Source organism: Zerene cesonia, chromosome 27, assembly GCF_012273895.1.
Source record: "Zerene cesonia ecotype Mississippi chromosome 27, Zerene_cesonia_1.1, whole genome shotgun sequence".
NCBI classification, from domain to species: domain Eukaryota; kingdom Metazoa; phylum Arthropoda; class Insecta; order Lepidoptera; family Pieridae; genus Zerene; species Zerene cesonia.
Window position 1 is genome coordinate 889,939 of NC_052128.1, and position 10,565 is coordinate 900,503.

At 31.9% G+C, this 10,565-nt stretch overlaps 1 protein-coding gene and 1 non-coding gene across 3 annotated transcripts in view; one reads left to right on the forward strand and one right to left on the reverse strand.

Moving 5' to 3' along the window:
• The window catches only part of LOC119837354 (brain tumor protein), a 340,440-nt gene that overhangs the window by 143,347 nt on the left and 186,528 nt on the right, over window positions 1-10,565 (reverse strand). The gene's annotated exons all lie outside the window — the stretch shown is intronic.
• Window positions 9,627-9,698, forward strand: Trnae-cuc. Its single transcript has one exon. It is a non-coding gene; the product is annotated as a tRNA-Glu (tRNA).

The window sequence follows — 10,565 nt, forward strand, 5'->3', positions numbered from 1 at the left end:
ATACATAAAGTACCTACTACATTTAATAGCTCATTATGCGGTTCAGTAAGTATTTTTTAACAATTTACTGTTTGCACTTTGTTCGGATGTGATATATCTGTATTTGTCTTTGTAATAGATGCGTTGTATTAGAAAGATTCAGATTAGAAGATTCTAGTTGTTCTATGATCGGATGTGACAAAAATAACTTTTATGATATCATATATTGGTGATAATATGTTCATTCGATAAATTATTTCAATCGTAGTTAGTTATAATGGCATAAAACATGTTAGTTCAATTGGAGAGATTATTAATTTAATGAAACTCGTTAATTAAAATATATTGGAGAATTTGCTCATAATATTCATAAATACATTTTTGTGAAATCTTGTTTTGGAATTATTAAAGTATAAGTACTTCATAACAATACACTCAGTGAAATTCTACGTAATTCTTATTAAAATCATTAAAATAAATACATTGCTCGCTACATAACAACTAAAAGGTTTTAGCATAAAAACACGCTACACCATGACGTAATGTACCTCGCATTATGTTTGTAATTATAACGCTCTTATCTACTCAGAGTTAATGACCGATAAAGATTACTAACATTAGATACAGTATCACAATTTTGTTGTGAATACTTTGAATAATTAACGAGTTTATTTTTAGAATTATCTTTAACGATTTTTTATTATAATTCACTATTATATGAGCTAACTTTACTACTTAGAATTTAGATAGATAGATAGATAGATAAATAGATAGATAGATACTTACTTAGAAAATAAGCAAAAAATATACTTAGGGTTATTTGTCCTTTTACATAACTAGCTTAAAGCTCGCGGTTTCGTCCGGGTAGTTAAAAGAAAATTATGTTATTCGTATATTTATATCCAAATATTCGTTATAACCGGACATACACGTATATACCCCGTCCCCCTGAGATTTCAAGGATATAACCTATTCTATGTCCTTTCTTAGGTCTCAAACTATCTTGGTGACAAATTTCATCAAAATCGGTTTTGTGTTTAAGCCGTGAATAAAAGGTAGAGAGTCGCTTAGCAGGAGAGTAATTATTTGTTTGTATTTGTTTCATGTGAAGAAATTTAGTATGTTGAGAAATTTTGAAAGAATAGAAAAATCACGGGTGGCCGAGAGGCTAGGCGTTGCTACGGTTAGGCAAGATACGCAGGTTCGAATCCTGCCTCGTGATCAAAAAATTTTTTCTATTCTTTCAAAATTTCTCATTTATAAAGCATTTCAATGCTATAAAACTAAAAATTAAATTTAGTATGTTGTTCTAATTTATAAATAATGTAGTTTTTCACGGTAAATTGCATGATTTGTAAGAATAAATTGCTGCAGCTATTTTAATAGTCCATTACTAATAAACTTATAAATACACGAAGCGCAGTGAGTCAGGGAAAAACAAAAAAGCATTCTACGCGTTCGTATCAAGCAGGCATCGAACTGGTGACCTTGCATACCGATCCCGTATTAACATAATCGGGACCATAGCTGAATAGTCTGAGAGATAGGGAAGGATTAATGTTATGTGATATATATGCGTTTTTGTAAAAAAAACACTTCTGAGCTATTATAATGTATCTTTGCTTTTTCTTAATATCCAAAGACATTCCGGTCATTTTTTGTTGTCTTGTTAAGATTCTTTATATTTTGTCTTCTTAAACGCGTCCTTTACATGTCGGTAAAGTAGTCAATTGTCAGAATTATTTCTGCAATGCCACTTTATTTATCAGCTTAGCTCTCGGTTTTAGATTCACGAAAAATCCTCTCTGAATTCACTAATTGTAACCACATTTCCACATTCAAATTATATATTTTACTCGCTAACTCTATTTAAATTTAACTTTAATTAAATATATCACGGTATCGTAAATTTTAATATTTATAGATATCATCAATTTTTTTACGATATACTATCGAATTATCTTACAAATGCCTACTAATGCAAGGCGACAAGATTTTTTCTCAAACGCCATTTTCAGCTCTTGGACTATTAATTTTTCTTCTGTTTTTTATGAAATAATACATTACTACATTCCAAACGATACCCATACACGCAATAAATCTTAACAAATATTTTGGTAATGAACTAATTTGTTATAACCACGCTTTAGACGCGCCTCGTAATGTAGCTATGTTAATTTTAATAAATAGGCATTTGGAATAAGAAAAAAAAACCTATAATGATTAAAGAGGGAGATAATTAAGCCATTTTTTTTCAAAGATTCTATCTAATAATGTTTTCATGTATCCTACATCCCATTTAAAGCAATACTAATCACAAGGTTACCGCGACACCTTAAAGGAGGGCTCCTGGTGTTCCTCTAAGATAGAACTCCTTACAGATTTCAGTGTGAGAAAGAGATGGCACTAGACGACTTGTACAGCTCACTACCTTTTTCCCAAACTGGAATAAGTACTGCTTTAAGATGTCACAGTTTTCCCCACGTGTTTCACTCTAAGCTAATATTATAAAAATAATGAATTATAGAAGGAAATTAACTAAGAAGGAAAACTGGTTGTTACACACAGCTTCACCCCCTATTGGTTAAATAGGGGTTATCCTTTGGGGGAAATTTATCAGTCTTTCTTAGCGGATGTCTACATCATAGAAGCTGGCAAAATTTAGTCCGATGGGATTGCCCATAGCTTGGAATGTGCGTTGATAGATCAGTCAATAATATTTCCCATACGATCCTGATGCTTATATTCTTAGGACAATAAACTCAAGAACATGGTTTTCTAGATTCAGATTATCTAAATACGAGAACAGTCCACACCCAAAACCGCCAAAACCAAACAACAATAAACGAAAACCGAAATCCGTTCATACCGGGGACGCTCGGAACGGAATTATTTCATCACGACGCGTCGACTCCAATTATATACCCTCATTTGAAATGGAAATGTGTTGGTAAATTGCAGCTTTCGTTATTAACGAACTTTTCGTGGGATATTGCACATTTTCAAGTATGAAGATTATTTGGAATGGCTGAATTCACGTGCGTACATACTTCCTGTATATAGATGTATTAAGAAGCTGTAAGAAGTCTCCCCGAAACCACGCTCGCTGTAAAGTGTTCGAAGCGTCGGGTTAATAATATAAAAAATAAATCGCGTTTTAAATCCGTTAAAAAGTTTTTAATTTCTAAATGTATAATACTCGCGTAAAATCAAACACAAGAAAATACTAAGCTGTAAGAAGTTAATAAATTATATCTTATTTGCTTATAGATTGTTATAAAAAAAAAAATTCATATATTCATTGTTGGGACACAAGTTTCGTTTGAGGGTTCACCACGCTGGTCAAGTGCGGGTTGGCAGATGTCGTCGAACTTTTGATTCCCCGACATGCCGGCTTCATCACAACATTTTCCACAGCGTAATGTAATGAAAAATCACACATGCCATTATTACATAAATAAAACTGCCCCTCATTAAAACTTTTTGTTAATTACTTGTATATAGACTAAATTGAGACTAATTCTAGAGAAGCTTTTATCAACCTTCTAAATTAACCGAGTATTATATAGAATAACAAAATCAATTAGTTTGTCGTATGGTTATTAGAATCTGTACTAATAGAAGGAAGCTGAAGAGTTTGTTTGAGCGCGCTGATATCCAGAACTACTGCACCGTTTACAAGAAAATCACCGTTGTTAAGTACGTTTTCCCATAGTGCTAAGTACCACGCGTGAAGCCGGGGTGCATCGCATGTCTTACTAACTAGCTATTTAATAACATAGATGCTATTAATTTGACTTGTATGTTTGAATATTTTATAGGGTTTATAATAACTGCGGCAGTGTAACTATAACAAGTCATAATTTATTAAGAAAAAAAAAATATATTAGACTATAAAAATGTAATCAAAAACGTAATAAAATAATGACAATATTATCATACTTCGTGCGATTTTCAATTAAATTAAAAAATACATACAACAACACAATCGATATAAATAATTTTATAGATACAACACTATTACATATGTAATAAAATCATCCACTCAATGCGTCATATTGAATTCCCAAGTGTCCCTTGTTTTGTATATAATATAGCATAATCTATACATCGAACATCTGTCGAGCAGTGTTTACTTCACCGTTAAGTGATAGCTAGTGATGTGATCTGAATTTATCGAGTTATCGATGTTTTTATTCTACTTTGTAGACAATTTTGAGAACAAAAAAGTAAAATATTCGAATGGAATGTCTCTTCGAGATTAATATGAAGGAAAGTACAAAATAGTGATCTTTGTAGCGGTTGAATAAAATTAACAGACGTATTTACAAACACTGCAATTTTGTATTAATTATATATTTACATTAAACCAATCTGCGCGTTTTATTTTAAATTACATTAATTTACCGTATAAACGGAAATAACTTAATTGAATTCATACAGTACTAATTCTATTAAACTACAGATTCAATATATCACACTCAATTAAACGATACACCTATCAATTAATTCAACGTACAATTTATCGATAAATAATATATGAGCACGTCCCATTATCGATGAAGCACATCACTACGGCCATTTCAACGTTCAAGTAAACAATGACGTATTGTCCACATAAAAATTAAATTACCGAGCTATATACAAAAACTTTCTTTGTTTGATTTTAACGGATATAAAACGCGATTTATTTATCTAGTAAATGATAAAATATTTGTGACAGCGTTATTGTGAATATTAGAATTATATTAGTATTAAATTTTTATAAACATGTTTCCTAACTATATTTTAAGAAAAGTCATATCATAAAATTCGTCAATAGCTATGTTCTCATGAATGACAAACATAAAAAAAGCACTCTGACATTTACAGTATTAGTAAGAATATTAAGGATAGCAAGGATAGTAAGGATAAACCTATCCTCTTTTTACGTAGTCTATTACTTTTTACGTTTGATTCAATTTTGCGTAGTTACGAATAATTTAAACCTCTGTTCGATTAAATAATATAGTGACTTCATGATGAACTCATTAATAGATAACTAAGGAAAGAACAAAAGGACTTTACTTCAGCGCTTCAAAAAAATTCATTTCTCTTTTTTGTTTTCATATAAAACATTATTATAAGTAATTAGTACTGTATTTAAATCCGTATTTCATAAAGCTGCTTTTTTTGATATATTTACGCTCAATATTTTCAATTTTCAATAATTAAACAAAATGAGGAACCATACGATCCCTTTGGACATTTTAAGAGGATGTAATTTAGAAATTAAAAACTTTTTAACGGATTTTAAACGCGATTTATTCATTATATTATTAACCCGACGTTTCGAACACTTTACAGCGAGCGTGGTCACGGGGAGACTTCAGTCTAAATGTATAATACTCGCGTAAAATCAAACACAGGAAATACTAGGATGTAATTTATCAAATAATGCAAAGAATGACTTGGAATACTTTCTGTAGGATTGCTAGTTAAGGAAATAAAGCGTGAAACCCTTTTTTCTAGATGGCGACCGCGGAACAAGGGTGGCGATACTATGAACTCAATTTAAGTTACTACTAAACACTCGTAGACACACATTAAATAAAATTGCTTTACACAAATTAAATAAACTTAAAACGGTGAAGGAAGACACCGTGAGGAAACCGGCATGTCCAATCTGCCAACCCGCACTTGGCCAGCGTGGTGGATTATGGCCTGAACCTTCATAGGAGGCCTGTGTCCCAGCAGTGGGAACATGTATGGGCTGATGATGATGATGATGATGAAATAAAATTACTTCCTCTCAGAAACGCAACCCTAATGTAACATTTCTATGGACTACTTAGAATAAAGAAAAAATCAGAAATTCCCTCTGCTACTGAAAAAGTGAAAATGTATACGTCAGGTATCCAATGCAAACATCCGTTAAAAAAAGTAAAAAAAAAAATCGAATTTGGATCGTTCGAAATTCAAAAACAAAACTGACGTCAGGCTTGGGCGCGTTCCGGGCGGCCGCGTGTTCACATCGGCGAAAATGCAGTGAGCTATGAAGTTGTACTGTAAGAGCTTGATGTTTTTAATTATCTAGGATTATTAAATTTGTTAGAAATCTCTATATATAATTTTAACACATCTCTTTCGGTTCAACCCGAATCACAATTAGCTTGGTCGATTCGGTTTGGTATGCAAATGCTTAAAATTATTTTATAATGAATTTAGAAGCAAGGTTTTTGCAAAATTCTTTTATTCTGTTTGTTCTTATTAAACCTTAGGTCTTCAATATTCTATATGTATATTGGCGGCCTACTTCTGTATAGACGATCCCAATGCATGAATCCCAATAACTTTTTTGGATAATCTGTAATTTTTTTTCAATTGGAAAAAAATATAAAATGTAAATAGTTTTACAAATAAGTACAACCAGCTCCTGGACTAACCATTGTGTACATTTCATCCAAATAATTTCGTATGCGACTGTCGCCCATACTACAAGTGTGTTACTGTAGTTTGAATAAAATGAATGGAGGATTTTGCTACAGTCGTACTATTTGTCCCACAGAATATAACTTTTTTAAAATGACTTTTATTTAAATGGGTACAGAGGTGTTTATTGAATATGATGGGTTCTTTACTTACTGTAATATACACTTTCATTGAATCGTAATTACAAGTTTTTTTTTTTAACAGATTATAAATTTATGCTTAGTTATTACTACTTACTCAAGTGGGTTTTCTATGTTTAGTTATTAGGTCACACATATTCACATAATGTAAGTTTAATATGCTAATATATTATGTGTGATGTTGGAGCTTATTTAAATAATTTTGATGTGTTCTTTTTATGATAATTAGAGGAACAGATGTTAGATTCATAAATTTTGCATATTTTTCGTATATGAACAACAGCGTTTACAATTTATTGTATACTAGTTTTTGCCCGCGGTTTCGCATGTTACGTACGAAGTAGTTTAATAGACGTTATTGTACAAAGTGCTAGGAGCTAACACTGTTTTGGCAGAATATAGTTTTAATAATATACTAGCTACGGCCTGCGGTTTCACCCGCGTAAGTCCGTATCCCGTATGAATATCGGGATATAAAGTTGCCTATATTATTCCGGTTGTCCAGCTGTCTACGTACCAAATTTCATTGCAATCGGTTCAGTAGTTTTTGCGTGAAAGATTAACAAATATACGCACGTCCTTACAAACCTTCGCATTTATAATATTAGTAGGATTATGATATTATTGTTACATATTATTTATATTTCAATTGTTTTCTTGAACATATAGCTTATAAAACAAAATAGAAGAATAAGTCATTGGCAGAGGTACTGCCTCTGCGAATGCGGTGCCCGCTTTGAAGGAGAATGGGATAAGGAAAGGATTGACGACTGGAAAAAAGGAATGGACTGGGAGTGGTAATGAAAAGGAAACGGGATTCCGGCCCATGTATTGGAAAGCATCGAAAGAGTAAACCGTTAAAATCGATTAACTCCCGGATGGGCAGAAAACGAAAAAAACTTTTATAATGAGTGCTTCGTACCTTTAAACTGAACACGAGATAAGCTGTCTTTCATACTTTTAATACTGAAAAAGGAGAAATAATTTCTTGCAGTAAAATAAATAAAGTTGCCTATAGATCTATAAACATACAATCATACATACATACATAAAATTAGATCCATAAACATACAACATAGGTATTACAGAATTGTTTACCACGTAGCGAACTCAGTATTCGATAAAAACAGTCACACTGTCTAGACTAGGACGAAGCCGGAAAGCTGGTATAATGTATTTAAATCCACTCTATCACTATTATTTCTAAACTTTCACAAGATTTCCTCTCTACCTCATATCGCGGGGTAAATTTCGATAAATTTCATATATTCCATAGAATCAATATTCATCCCATTCAATATCGATCAAATTCATTTCTCTAACTCTTACATCATTTAATAATAATTATAATAAATTCTTTATTTCGGAGTAACAAGGACCCAATATCAGTTTTCATAACAATTTCACAAAAAGAAATTCACAAATATATAATTACAAAAGTTAAGATTAAAATATAACAAAAAGTAAATAGTAAATTTAAACATAAACGTTATTTTTTTATTTATATCATTAAGTCCTTTGAATTGATACATACGATATCACAAAGTGATATTAAGATAAAATATATAAAACGCAGAGATAACTGATTTATCTATCAACGCACAACCACTGCTTGACCAATCGGGCTGAAATTTAGCAATCAGATAGCTCACTGCGATACAGGCATCCGCTACGAAACGAACTTATTAAATTCCTAGGGGGTCAAAATTTTGTACCCTGAAAGGCGGCGAAGCTGCAGGCATTAGCTAGTCTCATCTTAATCGCATAGCATGTCTGCCATCTTAAACCACCTCACTACCCCTTAGACAAATTCGTCTAAACGCACGACTAAGCACACCTAATGTAGAAATTTAAATGACAAATGGCTATAAAATTAGGGTTCCGTGGGCACGAACCGGCACGGGTTGGCGTCCCGCACCGCTGCCCTCTATATTAATGTTGAGGGGAGTTTGTAATTACACGTTGGATTTGTAGAGATATGACGGAACAGCTGATTGTGGTTTTTAATTGGGTGCATGTCAGGCCATATGTTTCTATATGATGGTTGTCGTAAGTGAATATCCTATCCAACTAATATTATAAATGCGAAAGTTTGTAAGGATGTGTGTGTGTGTTTGTTGCTCTTTCACACAAAAAGTACTGAACCGATTGCAATGAAATTTGGTATGTTGATAGTTGGACAACTGGAATAACATAAAGGCAACTTTTTATCCCAATATTCCTACGGGATACGGACTTACGAGGGTGAAGCCGCGGGGCGCAGCTAGTATACACATATATTGAACTATGGAGGGAAAAAACCTACCACGGCTGGGGCAGACCGCTAGACTTTAATAAGCAATCGAACGGTTTAACCATTTATAAGTCATTGAAAGATTCTGAAGAAATTAAAGAGAATTGGATCAGCCCATATCCCATAGTTGACTTTTTCCCTAAATTCCCAACATCTCGAATATAGCATAACGATCAATTAAACATTATTAAACATATTTAAAATTAGAACAATAAATAACAACACAACAATTACAAATATCAAGTTTAAAATAAGAACAATGAATAAAAGAAAAATAGTTCAAATTACTAAGGCTTGTCCATATAAGTGTTACGGTGTAAAAAAAAATTGACTGGACTTCATTCAAGGTCAAAGTCGACCTCTTTTATATATAATCGATCACAGTCCTCTGAGCGAGTTCAGATATTTTACTAAGAGATATCAGTTATCTTTTTAGTATCTTTATATCTTTCAAAATTTGTCATTTATAAAGCATTTCAATGCTATAAAACTAAAAATTAAATCTTTATATTTCTTAAAAAAAAGGATGCGACATACCGCCATGAAAATGTGTCTAAATGTCATTAAACTTAGGTAAAATGAATAATGTATGTTGTAATAAATATTTTTTTCTATATATAGTTTGTTAATTATTTATTAAACGAATATAAAAAGAAATATCGACGAACCTATCATTATCATTAGTATAGCTTCATTGAAATGATAACAATATTAACTTTGATAATTTCGCTCAGTCTCTCACATCCGATATGGTCTAGTGGCTAGGATACCTGGCTCTCACCCAGGAGGCTCGGGTTCGATTCCCGGTATCGGAAGACTTTTTTTTTTCATTTTACTTTTCAATAAATATTTATTGTATTATATTCGGAAATAAAATTAAAGGAATAAAAAGATTATTTCTCATATTGTTTTTTTAAAATGACACTTAAACTGCATTGCAAAAATATTTTACAATCTCTCAATATAATGTATTCCAAATTAAACAACAGTAATAAATAATGCCATATAAATTTCAAATGCTGTCTCCATATTATCTAAGCCTTGTTAAATTAAACATGCATATACCCTTATTACTTAAACACAAGACCTATCGAAACATCCACTGAATAAATAATATTCTAGAACACCTACAATACCTAGATAAGATGGACCTGTTTCGCAGGTGTATTTCTATTAAACATTAAAAGCATTTAAACCAAAAACGTTATACCAAAGAACTTTTATGTAATTTATTTTCTACTTTATATAAAACAAGACGCTCGTCCCGGCTCCGCCCGGATATCAAGTTTCCTCTTTTATCCCAAGGGAGCATTTAATCGGGATAAAAAGCATCCTATCATTCCAGTCAACTACCCTGTCTGTATACCAAATTTCATCAAAACCAGTTCAGTAGTTACAGCGTGATTGATTAACATACAAACAAACTTTCACATTTACAATATTAGTATGTTTACTAGCTAATCCGGGCGTTTTACCAAATAAACATCTGAATCCTTAATCATATCAAAATTATTACCATAAATTAGTTATTATGAGAATGATATAAATACTAAAAACTTCTCAATCTAAATAGTAAATGAACTCTAAGCTATAGGTATTATTAGGTGAAGACGGGTCAAATCAGTTGCGCTATACTATCTGGACGATCTGATGCCCACTGACGTTGCTGCATCTGGAGACTA